At 49.9% G+C, this 13,581-nt stretch overlaps 2 pseudogenes across 1 annotated transcript; both read right to left on the bottom strand.

Moving 5' to 3' along the window:
- Positions 1-4,812: 4,812 nt before the first annotated feature.
- On the bottom strand, positions 4,813-5,817 carry LOC115834807 (annotated as a pseudogene).
- On the bottom strand, positions 5,623-9,492 carry LOC100598227 (annotated as a pseudogene). Its single transcript, XR_001115071.2, has 2 exons — positions 8,470-9,492; positions 5,623-8,215 (listed from the first exon to the last, which is right to left on the bottom strand). The product of XR_001115071.2 is annotated as a serine/threonine-protein phosphatase 4 regulatory subunit 2-like (transcript).
- Positions 9,493-13,581: the final 4,089 nt, after the last annotated feature.

Here is a 13,581-nt window from a genome sequence, read left to right as displayed (position 1 = left end):
GAGCTGATGTTCCACTTTCAAGGTCTTGCAGCCGCGGACCGGGGCAGGAGCTGATGTTCCGGTTTGACGGTCTTGCAGCCGCGGACCCGGGGAGGAACTGATGTTCCGGTTTGAGGGCCCTGCAGCCGCGGACCCGGGGAGGAGCTGATGTTCCAGTTTGAGGGTCGTGCAGCCGCGGACCCGGGGAGGAGCTGATGTTCCAGTTTGAGGGTCTTGCAGCTGTGGACCCGGGGAGGAGCTGATATTCTGGTTTGGGGGTCTTGCAGCCGCAGACCATGGAGGAGCTGTGTTCTGGTTTCGGGGTCTTGCAGGCGCAGGCCGGGGAGGAGCTGATGTTCCGGTTTGAGGGTCTTGAAGCTGCAGAACCGGGGAGGAGCTGATGTTCTGGTGTGAGGTTCTTGCAGCCGCAGACCCTGGGGGGAGCTGATGTTCCAGTTTGAGGGTCGTGCAGCCACAGACCTGGGGAGGAGCTGATGTTCCGGTTTGAGGGTCGTGCAGCTGCAGACCTGGGGAGGAGTTGATGTTCCAGTTTGAGGGTCTTGAAGCCGCAGACCCGGGGAGGAGCTGATGTTCCGGTGTGAGGGTCTTGCAGCTGCAGACCCTGGGGGGAGCTGATGTTCCGGTTTGAGGGTCGTGCAGCTGCAGACCCAGGGAGGACCTGATGTTCTGGTTTGAGGGTCATGCAGCCGCAGACCTGAGGAGGAGGTGATGTTCTGGTTTGGGAGTATTGCAGCCACAGACCCCGGTAGGAGCTGTTGTTCTGGTTTGGGAGTATTGCAGCCACAAACCCGGGGAGCAGCTGATGTTCCGCTTTGGGGGTCTTGCAGCCGCAGACCCGGGGAGGAGCTGATGTTCCGGTTTGGGGGTCTCGCAGCTGCAGACCCGGGGAGGAGCTGATGTTCCGGTTTGGGGGTCTTGCAGCCGCAGACCCGGGGAGGAGCTGACGTTCCAGTGTGAGGGTCTTGCAGCCACAGACCCTGGGGGGAGCTGATGTTCCAGTTTGAGGGTTGTGCAGCTGCAGACCCGGGGAGGACCTGATGTTCCGGTTTGAGGGTCATGCAGCCGCAGACCCGAGGAGGAGGTGATGTTCTGGTTTGGGAGTATTGCAGCTGCAGACCTGGGGAGGAGCTGATGTTCCGGCTTGAGGGTCTTGCAGCCGCGGACCCAGGGAGGAGCTGATATTCTGGTTTGAGGGTCTTGCAGCCGCGGACCTGTGGATGAGCTGATGTTCCGGTTTGAGGGCCCTGCAGCGGCAGACCCAGGGAGGAGCTGATGTTCCGGTTTGAGAGTCATGCAGCCGCATATCCGTGGAGGAGCTGATGTTCCAGTTTGAGGGTCTTGCCACCGCGGAACCTGGGGGGAGCTGATGTTCCAGTTTGAGGGTCATGCAGCCACAGACCCGAGGGGGAGCTGATGTTCCGGTTTGAGGGTCGTGCAGGCGCATACCCAGGGAGGAGGTGATGTTCCAGTTTGAGAATTGTGTAGCCCCATACTCGGGAAGGAGCTGATGTTCTGGATTGAAGGTCGTGCAGCCACAGACCCGGGGAGGAGCTGATGTTCCGGTTTGAGGGTCTTGCAGGCACAGACCAGGGGAGGAGCTGATATTCCGGTTTGAGGGTCTTGCAGGCACAGACCAGGGGAGGAGCTGATGTTCCAGTTTGAGGGTCGTGCAGCTGCAGACCCGGGGAGGAGCTGATGTTCCGGTTTGAGGGTCGTGAGCTGCAGACCCGGCGACGAGCCGATGTTCTGCTTTGAGGGTCTTGCAGCCGCAGACCTGGGGAGGAGCATGTTCCGGTTTGAGGGTCTTGCAGCCGCAGACCCAGGGATGAGCTGATGTTCTGGTTTGGGGATCTCGCAGCCGTGGACCCCGGGAGTAGCTGATGTTCCGGTGTGGGGGTCTTGCAGCGGTGGACCTGGGGCAGAGCTGATGTTCCGGTTTGGGGGTCTTGTAGCCGCGGACCTGAAGAGGAGCTGATGTTACGTTTTGAGGGTCTTGTAGCCTTGGACCCTTGGAGGAGCTGATGTTCCAGTTTGAGGGTCTTGAATCCGCAGACCCAGGGAGGAGCTGATTTCCCAGTTTGTGGGCCTTGCAATCGTGTACCCGTTGAGGAGCTGATATTCCGGTTTGAGGGTCTTGCAGCCGCAGACCCAGGGAGGAGCTGATGTTCTGGTTTGAGGGTATTACAGCCGCAGATCTGGGGAGGAGCTGATGTTCCGGTTTGAGGGTCTTGCAGCCACATACCCAGGGAGGAGCTGATGTTCTGGTTTGAGGGTCTTGCAGCCGCGGACGCGGGGAGGAGCTGATGCTCCGGTTTCAGGGTCGTGCAGCCACAGACCCAGGGAGGAGCTGATGTTCCGGTTTGAGGAATGTGCAGCCGCGGACCCGTTGAGGAGCTGATGTTCTGGTTTGAGGAGCGTGCAGCCACGGACTCGGCGAGGAGCTGATGTTCCGGTTTGGGGGTCTTGCAGCCGCGGACCCGGGGAGGAGCTGATGTTCCGGTTTAAGGGTCCTGCAGCTGCAGACTCGGGGAGGAGCTGATGCTCCAGTTTGAGGGCCCTGCAGCCGCAGACCCGGGGAGGAACTGATATTTCGGTTTGAGGGTCTTGCAGCTGCGGACCTGGGGAGGCACTGATGTTCCGGTTTGAGGGCCTTGCAGCCACGGAGCCGGGGAGGAGCTGATGTTCCGGTTTGAGGGTCTTGCAGCCGCCGACCCAGGGAGGAGCTGATGTTCTGGTTTGGGGGTCCTGCAGCTGTGGATCCAGGGAGGAGCTGATGCTGCGGTTTGGTGGCCTTGCCCCCGCACACCCGGTGAGGAGCTGGTGTTCTGCTTTTAGGGTCTTGCAGCCGCAGACCGGGGAGGAGCTGATGTTCTGGTTTGGGGGTCTTGCAGCCGCGGACCCGAGGAGGAGCTGATGTTATGCTTTTGGGGTCTTACAGCCGCGGATCTGGGGATGAGCTTATATTCCAGTTTGGGGGTCTTGTAGCAGCAGACCTGGGGAGGAGCTGATGTTCTGGTTTGAGAGTCTTGCATCCCCGGACCCGGGGTGGAGCTGATGTTCCGGTTTGGGCGCCTTGCAGCCATGGATCCAGTGAAGAGCTGATGTTCCGGTTTGGGGGTCTTGCAGCCGTGGATCCGGGGAGGAGCTGATGTTCCAGTGTGGGGGTCTTGCAGCTGCAGACCTGGGGCAGAGCTGATGTTGTTTTGGGGGTCTTGTAGCCACGGACCTGAGGAGGAGCTGATGTTATGGTTTGAGGGTCTTGCAGCCTTGGACCTGGGGAGGAGCTGATGTTCCGGTTTGACAGTCTTGAATCCGCGGACCCGGGGAGGAGCTGATTTCCCGGTTTGTGGGCCTTGCAATCGTGTACCCGTTGAGGAGCTGATATTCCGGTTTGTGGGTCTTGCAGCCGCAGACCCGGGGAGGAGCTCATGTTCTGGTTTGAGGGTCTTGCAGCCACAGACCCGGGGAGGAGCTGATGTTCTGGTTTGAGGGTATTACAGCCGCAGATCTGGGGAGGAGCTGATGTTCCGGTTTGAGGGTCTTGCAGCCGCATACCCAGGGAGGAGCTGATGTTCCGGTTTCAGGGTCTTGCAGCCAAGGACCCGGGGAGGAGCTGATGTTCCAATTTGAGGAGCATGCAGCCGCGGACCCGTGGAGGAGCTGATGCTCCGGTTTGAGGAGCATGAAGCCGCAGACCTGGGGAGGAGCTGATATTCCGGTTTGAGGGCCCTGCAGCCACAGACCTGGGGAGGAGCTGATGTTCCGGTTTGAGGGTCTTGCAGCCGTGGACCCGGGGAGGAGCTGATGTTCCGGTTTGAGGGTCTTGCAGCCGCAGAACCGGGGAGGAGCTGATGTTTCGATTTGAGGGTCTTGCAGCCACAGACCCAGGGAGGAGCTGGTGTTCCGGTTTGAGGGTCTTGCGGCCACAGACCCGGGGAGGAACTGATGTTCTGGTTTGAGGGTCTTGCATCCGCAGACCCGGGGAGGAACTGATGTTCCGGTTTGGGGGTCTTGAAGCCGTAGACCCGGGGAGGAGCTGATGTTCCAGTTTGAGGGTCTTGCAGCCACCGACCCGGAGAGGAGCGGATGTCCTGGTTTGGGGGTCGTGCCACCACAGGCCCGGAGAGGAGCCGATGTTCTGGTTTGAGGGTCGTGCAGCCGGAGACCCGGAGAGGAGCTGATGTTCTGGTTTGACGGTCTTGCACCTGCAGACCTGGAGAGGAGCTGATGTTGAGCTGATATTCCAGTTGCAGTTTGAGGGCCAGGGAGCTGATGTTCCAGTTTTATGGCCGTGCACCTGGAGACCCAGGGAGGAACATGTAACTGGAACATCTGCTCCCTGCAGTGCCTCCGGCTGCATCGCTCCCAAACTGGAACATCTGTTCCCACCTGGGTCTCCAGTTGCATGGCCCTCGAACTGCAGCATCGGTTACCCCCGAGTCTCCAGCTGCAAGGCCCTCAGAATTGAACATCAGCTCCCCACCGGGTCTCCAGCTTCACGGCCCTCAAACTGGAACATCAGCTCCCTGCCGGGTCTCCAGCTGCACAGCCCTCAAACTGGAACTTCAGCTTCCCACCGGGTATCCAGCTGCACGGCCCTCAAACTGGAACATCATCTCCCTGCCGGATCTCCAGCTGCATGGTCCTCAAACTGGAGCATCAGCTCCCCACCGGGTCTCCAGCTTCACGGCCCTCAAACTGGAACTTCAGCTTCCCACCGGGTATCCAGCTGCATGGCCCTCAAACTGGAACATCAGCTCCCCGCCAGATCTCCAGCTGCACAGCCCTCAAACTGGAACATTTTGAACCCGGTGGGGAGCTGGTGTTCCAGTTGTAGGGCTGTGCAGCTGGAGACCCGGGGGGAAGCTGATGTTGCAGTTGTAGGGCCGTGCTGCTGGAGACCTAGGGGTGGAGCTGATGTTCCAGTTTGAGGGCCATGCAGTTGATGACCTGGCGGGGAGCTGATGTTCAAGTTTGAGGTCCGTGCAGCTGGTGACCCGGGGGGAGCTGATGTTCAAGTTTGAGGTCTGTGCAGCTGGAGTCCCGCAGGGGAGCTGATGTTGCAGTTTGAGGGCCGTGCAGCTGGAGACCCGGCAGGGAGCTGATGTTCCAATTTGAGGGCTGTGCAGATGGAGACCTGGTGTTGAGCTGATATTCCAGTTTGAGGACTGTGCAGCTGGAGACCCGGCGAGGAGCTGATGTTCCAGTTTGTGGGCCATGCAGCTGGATGCCCGGTGGGGAGCTGATGTTCCAGTTTGAGTGCTGTGCATCTGGAGACCCGGTGGGGAGCCAGTGTTGCAGGTTGAGGGCCGTGGAGTTGGAGACACCAGGGGGAGCTGATGTTCCAGGTTGAGGGCCGTGCTGCTGGAGACCCAGTGGGGAGCTGATGTTGCAGTTTGAGGCGGTGCACCTGGAGACCCAGTGGGGAACTGATGTTGCAATTTGAGGGCCGTGCAGCTGGAGACCCTGTGGGGAGCTGACGTTCCTGTTTGAGAGCCGTGCAGCTGGAGATCTGGTGGGGAGCTGATGTTCCAGTTTGAGGGCCATGCAGCTGGAGATCTGGTGGGAAGCTTATGTTCCAGTTTGAGGGCCATGCAGCTGGAGACCCGGCGGGGTGCTGATGTTCCAGTTTGAGGGCCAGGCAGCTGGAGACCCGGTGGGGAGCTGATGTTCCAGTTTGAAGGCCCTGCAGCTGGAGACCCGTGGGGATCTGATGTTCCAGTTTGAGGGTGGTGCAGCTGGCGACCCGGGCGGGAGCTGATGTTCTAGTTTTAGGGCTGTGCAGCTGGAGGCCCAGGGAGGAGCTGACGTTCCCATTCGAGGGCTGTGCAGGTGGAGACCTGGGGAGGAGCTGATGTTATTCTAATTTGAGTGTTGTGCAGCTGGAGATGCAGGGATGAGATGGTCCTGCGGTTCAAATGTGAGGGTCCCGGAGCTGGAATCTACGTGAGGGGCCAATGCTGCCTCTGACGTCTTAGGTTGTGGAGCTGGAAACTCGCGGAGGAGCTGGTATTGGTGTTTTTAGTTGAGGGTCGTGGATCTGGAGATACAGTGGGGAGCAGTGTGGTTCTAGTTTGTGGGTCGTGGAGCTGGAGACCCAGGGAGGAGGTGGTGTGTTTCTAGTTGAGGGTCGTGGAGCTGGAGACCCAGGGAGGAGCTGGTGTGTTCTAGTTGAGGGTCGTGGAGCTGGAGATCTGGGGAAGAGCTGGTGCTGCAGTTCAAGTCTGAGGGTCTCAGAGTTGGAGCCCCCAGGAGGAGTAGGTACTGCCACTGATGTCTTAGGTTTTGGAGCTGGAGACCTGTGGACAAGCCGGGCTGGTGTTCTAGTTTGAGGTTCGTGGAGCTGGAATCCTGGTCAGGAGCCAGTGATGCTTTTTAAGTCTGAAGTTCGTGGAGCCAAACACGGAGCCGATGTTGGGGAAGTAGAGAGAGTTTCAGGACACCACTTGAAACTGTACATGTAGCTGAATCCCAAGCAAGTTAAGTCTGGGAGCTTCTCAGTCCTTGGGATCAATGCATTCCTTTTTCTCTTACACAGTTTGGATTTGTTTTCTGTCTCAGGAGAGAGAAAGACCCTGATTAATACCCTCAGGAATTGAAAAGCTTAAAAAAACTAAATGATATTGGTATAATAATAATAGAAATTAAGCTATGATTATCCTGACAGACAAAATCACACACCACACACAATATATGTCTTTTCAGTCAGTTAGTAAAATAAAATATAAATTGAAAAATAGACCCGTGCAGAGCTATAAAAAGTTATTTCTTTTTTTCATGTTCAAAAATATTTAATTCACTTCAAAATGTCATACAAATTATGGTGGTTTCTATGCACCCCTAAAGTTTCAGTCATTTAGCTCAGGTACATACTAAAGTAATATATTAACTTTTCCAGTACAGTCGTGTTTCATACCGTTGACATTTGCATACTCTAGAATAATTTAGAAAGACGTGTATTATTCACAGTGTTCAGAAAAGCAAGCAAAAGGTCAAGGAACCTGCTTGGTTCTTCTGAGATGGCCTCATATCAGCTTCATAAACATTCATTCTACAAAATAGTAAGCTAACATTTGAACACAATTTCCAAAAATGAAGAATATTTTCTCATAAATAATGAAGTCTTTTTCTCAGGCACCTCAGAAGTATACAAAAGAATTTGAGTTTGAACAGATCTCTTGGAATGTGTTTAACCTGGTATTTCAACAGACTTAAGATTTCCAGGGTTTCACAAAGGCCAGATTTTATTTCAGTTACTCAGAAGAGAAAGAAAATGTCTTCTGAAAGAGGTGAACTGAATCATTACCAATAGAAAAAGTATCCACTGTATTCATCTCTTATAGAAACAGAAAAATATAACATTTCCCCCCTTAGAATAATATATATATATAAAACTTAAAGTTCCATTGTATGTAGCCGAACAATAAAATCTGTAAACCAGCATGAAACCCTATTAGTCACATGTTAAAATGTTGAAACTATGACCAAAATATGAAAACTGCTAGAGCTATCAGAAAGAGACAAGAGAAAAAGCTTCTTGCACATGTATAAACTAAATGTGATAATCTCAAAAATCTTTTCAAAATTATAATTACCTTCCAGTTTAGAAGCTTCAATCCTAAATTAAAAAAAAAACTATACACAAACCACTGATTTGCCCAGACCAAAAAAAAGAAAGAAAGAAAGAAAAAAATCAGCGGTAAGGTAAGCAGGACCCAGAGGAGCTGATATTCACAGTTCTTACATGTACAACTCTTTCAGGAATTGTCCATAAAGTACTTTATTTTACAACCTGCTTTTCTTGTAAAACTAAAGGTCCACTTTTTTACATAAAAGTTTTATACGGTGTTAAAATCGGAACTGTATGTGAAATACTGCATCTAAATGTTTCTAAATAGTCTTGTTCCATTGGTTCATCGGTGACTTCTGTGGCTTCGTCATCATTTTCCATGGATGATTCTGAAAGAATCTCTCCAGTTTTACTGGAATTGGATCCTACTAATTCTTCTGTTTCATGGTAGTCAACCACTACTTACAGGGCCTTCGTTTTCATTACCTTCAGAATGTAGTAAATCTGTCTCAGCTTGAGACACATCAGATTCCTCCATTTGATTATTTTCCTCAGAAGTCTCTTCATTCACACTTAAGGCATCATCAGATTCTTTTTCCTGATTTTTTCTTTCTGGGATCATTTCTCTTGATATCATAAAAGACTCTAAAAATAAGCAAATGTTGTTGTACTTAAATTTTATTTTCAGAATACCTCCACAGTTAAGCTTCATGAATTCTGATGTTCTATAGTTCAAATCGCATCCCCTGAAATTCAGCAGCAACTACATACAGGTGGGAGAAAAGCCCAACGTTGGCATTACAAGCAGTTCCATGATGTAAAATTCTTTCACGAAAACAATCAATGCAAGAATTTGAGGATCTCCTTACTCCTCCCTTTTACGGATGGTCTCTCAATACCTTCTTCTTCCTCTTCATCCTCTTCTTCATCCTCTTCTGTACGCGCTGCTGGGTACAACGGCTTTGTCTTTATCCTGAGATGAAGATGATGCTTCTGTTTCTTCTACCATAACTGAAGAAATTTCGCTGCAAGTCGTTTCACTGGCTGTTTCTCTGACTTCGCCTTTTTTGTCAAACCTGAGTCTTTTTACCTCATGCCCCTCAGCTTCCACAGCATCTTCATCTGGATGTTTATTTTTCAAAGGGCTCACTGAGGAAACTTCTGTTTCAGATGTCGAAGAGTCTCTGTGATTTTTCTCTTCATTTTGCTGCAAATTTGCCTCTTTGTTGTCTGTGCTCTCAGGCGACCCATTTGTTGTCATGGGGGCTGACAAAGAAACCTTTGGTCGATTAAGTGGCCTGGATGTCCCAGGCCCATTTATAGTAGACCTCTCAGTATAGCTTGGTGCATTTCCAGGAAACATAACACCATTCATTTGATTTAAACTGTTGGAATTGTTTTTCTCTGAAGAAGGATAAACACAGCTAACAACCATCACATTCTTTTCTACTCCTCTGAGAAATTTGTCTGTTCCTGTATAGTTTCTCCTTGGATCTGTTAACAATTCACATAGTTGCTGAATAGTAAAAGGGATACCATTAAATCCAGTGACAATTTTCTGTATTCTTTCCTTTATTTCATCAAAGGGAATATATTCAACATTAGGGTTGGGAGGTCCTCTTGGCTCAGAAGCTGAAGTTCTGAAATCATCCATCACTTTCTCTGGTTTGAAAATAAAATAGTCTTTAAATTGGGACCACTGAATGTTTCTCCAGTCTTGGCTACATGACAAAGAAACTGATCCAGGACAGGACAAACTTTCCTTTTCCCCCTCTTCTCAAAATCTTCCAGCGCCTTCTGGAGCCTCTCAAAATCCATGGCTTCCTGGACTCCCTCACAGCCTCCACCTCCCTCTGAGGGTCTCTTGGGGACCGGAACGCCTCCCCCCACCCCCGATGTCCTCCCACTCCCTTGCACACACTCCAGCATGCAGGCCAAGTGGGGTGGGGGGGAACGAAGGGAGCCAGGGGAAGCGTGTGAGAGAGTGAGACCGACAGAGCGAGCACCTCCCCAAGCCGCTACCACTAACCCTCCAACATGGCGCCTGGCACGTCAACCTAAAAAGTTATTTCTTGGAGAAGCGATGGATGACAGAGATTAATCTGAGAGTTACTATTAATGGAGAAACTTAGAACTTACCATTTTTCCTGTGAGGTTTTGGTGCTGATACTGCTATTCTGTGAGTTCTGGCAATTGAGTCCGTTCACACAGCCTGGTGATGCAGCAGGTGTCACAGAAGGACCCTGTCTCAGCTGGTCCTCCTCCACTGCTATGATGGTGTGGCCTCTGATCTGTGACCGTGTCTTGAGGGGAGACCAGGCCCTTGATCACAAGCGTATCCATGGTGAGGTTCCATGGATGGAACCTCATGGATGTTCCTTCCTGATGGTCATCTGCTGCCTTGCTATTTAATGCATCTTGTTTATAACTATCTTCTAAATATTGAATAGAAATAAACCATTTGTACAGTATGGGTAAGGTATAAAGAATATTGACACATTGGACACAGAGGAACTCTACCAAGTTTAGGGAGTAGAATCTGAAGAGACATAACTTTGGATGCTCCCTGGAGGCCCTGCCCGAGTCCCAGTCCCTTCCCTTCTCCTACGGAGGGAATCACTTCCTGCTTTACTCTTTATTATTCCCACACTTTCCTTCATAGTATGTTTCTTTCACCGTGTGTGTACATCCCTAAAAAATATGCCATTTAGTTTTTGAACTTTCTGTTTTCTTTTTGAGGCAGGGTCTTGCTCTGTTGTCTCGGCCGTAGTTTTGAACTTTGATGTGAGGAAATTCTCCTGCGTGGCTGCTCCTACACTGCATGACTGAGCATCTGCTCTATATCTATTTTTGTCCTCCATTCTCTCCCCGAGACCCACCCACACTGATGTGGTTCATTTTCATTGCTGCATGATCTCCCGCTGTCTGAGGGGAACATGGGAAATGTCTTCATCTTGCTGTGGATGAGTGTTTGACCAGGTTGGAGCCCTTAGGACTGTGTTTTGTTGGGAATATTCTTGAGCATTTCTTTTGTACACAAGTGCAAGTTTCTTCTGGTCAGTAGCTTTCAAATTTTAAAATTTCATCCCAGGTAAGAAATGTAATTTTCCTCATAACCCACAACACACACTCTTTCATATACAAACATAACAGAAATATACTTCACAACCATTCTTAGCAGTGCCTGGTGTTCCTGCTTCTCTCCATTCTCCCCAACACTGGCATGGATTGGGTTGTGGGATTTTTGCCCATCTGGTGGGTGTCACGTGATATCTCCCCCTGTTAGGCTGAGCCCCTCTTCATGTTTTCATTAGCCATTCCTCCACATTTCCTCTTCTGTGGAGGGCCGGTTCAGCTCTTTTGCCCAGTTTCTGTTGTTTGAGTTTTTGCACTTTTCCTTTATTATTCCTATTATTATGTTTTTGAGACAGAGTCTCTGTCACCCAGGCTGGAGTGCAGTGGTGCGATCTCAGCTCACTGCAACCTCCACCTTCTGGGTTCAAATGATTCTCCTGCCTCAGCCTCCCAAGTGGCTGGGATTACAGGCACATGCCACCATGCCCAGCTAATTTTTATATTTTTACTAGAGATGGGGTTTCACCATGTTGTCCAGGCTGGTCTGAAACTCCTGACCTCAGGTGATTCTCCCACCTCAGCCTCCCAAAGTGCTGGGATTACAGGCATGAGCCACGATGCGCGGCCTGCCTTTTTCTTTTTCAAAAGGACTCTTTCTAGATTATACCTATTCATTCCAGTGACTATCTGTGTGGCAAAGATGGGTTTGAATCCACCAGGATAAACATGCCGGATCTCCTCTCCGATGGGAGAAGAGACAGAGAGGGATAGAAGGGTACAGAGAATCAGAGCCAAGAGGAGGCCGAGTCAGGCAGGGGTTGCAGGCTGCTGTGAGGACTTGACTCCTTCTCTGAGTCGGGTGGGATTAGCAGGGGATTTAAACAGAGGAACCATGGGATCTCCCTTATGCATTTCTGCCATGGTTGGCTCAGCTGAATTCACCTCTTGAACAAGACTTGGCCTTGGACACCCAGAGGCCCTTGGTTGAGGGTTTACCTCCTGGCATGACCACTGACACATCCACATTTGGCTCCCACACGGCTGGGCGGCCTTGAGACCTGCTCTGCCTGGGCTTCTCATTGGTGGCATTTCTCAAGTTTGTCCCCTCTCAAGTCTGCCCCATCCGGAAAACCAAACACCTCTCTCTCCTACATGGAAACCCCTGTCAGCACCTCCTCCTGACTCACAGGGCATCCCGTCAACATCACAGTCCTGACCTTCCCACACGGACAAGCTCATGGGACCCCCTGATGGACCGGGACAGCACCAGCACTAAGACATACCCTGAAACTCACAGGAAGAGCGGACCAAGAAGATGGGAACAGCACGGGGCACTGGGAGCTGCAAATGCCCACGATACTGTGAGAGATGGAGAAAGGTATGGCCAAGGCTGACACAAAATGTTACTCAACATTTATTAAAGGCCTAAATGGAGAACGTAACGCTATCAAACCCTTAGGTAAAAACACAAGAAAATTTGTATGGCCTAGAGTTAGGCGAAAAGTTCTTAGACATGACACCAAAAGCATGATTCATAATATATATGTATTATATATATGTATATATTATTAATATATACTTATAAGTATATACATGTATATATTATATGTACATGCATATATAAAAGTATACATATGGCTGGGTGCGGTGGTTCATGCCTGTAATCCCAACACTTTGGGAGGCTGAGGCGGGCGGATCACAAGATCAGGAGATGGAGAACATCTTGGCCAAAACGGAAAAACCCCATCTCTACTAAAAATATAAAAATTAGCTGGGCATAGTGGTGTGCACCTGTAATCTCTGCTACTCTGGAGGCTGAGGCAGGAGAATCATTTGAACCCTGGAGGGGGAGGTTGCAGTGAGCTGAGATCATGCCATTGCACTCCAGCCTGGGCCACAAGAGGAAAACTCCCTCAAAAAAAAAAAGTATACATATGTAAGTATATATGTGTATATTATATATATATATATATATGAAAGTCTTTTCAGGTATTTTAGTAATTAATTAGAAAATCTGCACCAGGGACTGCTAATTAACATGTTATTGACTGAGAACATGTGACCCCATTGTTAGCATTCACACTGAAGCCTTGCTTCAGCTGTACCAACTGCTGCAGTGAGATGCATTCTCGATTCATGTTCTGTTTTCCAGACTTCTCTTTTCTGTCCTCATTGAAAAGACAGCCTGCTTTTGTAACCTTGCCTTGGGGATGTTAGCAGGAGAAATGTTGGCAATTCAAGGCTCTTCTGGTTTTATAAGAAAACCAGATTTTGCTGGGAGGCCTGGAGTAGAAGAGAGGGCCTTGGAGAAGCAAAAATGGGAGGAGAGACATTCCTAGGAATCAGGCAAGTGTTTCCCCTTAAGTGTCCCTTCCTAACGCTCTCTTGAGAGGTTTCAGGCTCCTAAATAATTCCTGCCACCTAAACAGAATCAGATTCATCAGATTCAAAGGGATTAGGAATGCTAGGAATTTGGGGGGCTTCAGAGATTACCTGTGACTACTAAGCATAAGGAACTATTTTCTATGCACGTGGTTATTATGTCCATTGCATTTGTATGGTGGAAACGCTATACATATAATGAGGTGCTATTGTGCCTCTCTTTCTCTGCGTTCAGTAACATGTTGCTGGTATAGCTTGAAACTAGTCATGGTGGCAGTATTTCCACCATAGAAATCAGCACGCATTACAAATCAGGGCTTAATTTGTTTTTTGTTGATTGTCTAATCTTAAGAAAGTGATGGAAAAAAAATAACACTACAGATTAAATTTTAAAGTGTGTTCTGTCTGTGGTTTTACATTGTGAATAACATAGAGAATTGAGAAAATATTCTTTCAGTATTTGAAAACTATTATCTAATTCAGTAAAGAAGTCTTGCACATCATCATTAATTTAAATTTTCCTAATGTACGTCTTCATTGTTTTACTTTTCTCT

This window comes from Nomascus leucogenys, chromosome 4 (genome assembly GCF_006542625.1).
Source record: "Nomascus leucogenys isolate Asia chromosome 4, Asia_NLE_v1, whole genome shotgun sequence".
Classification (NCBI taxonomy): Eukaryota; Metazoa; Chordata; class Mammalia; order Primates; family Hylobatidae; genus Nomascus; species Nomascus leucogenys.
This window is presented reverse-complemented; position numbering and strand designations above follow the sequence as displayed.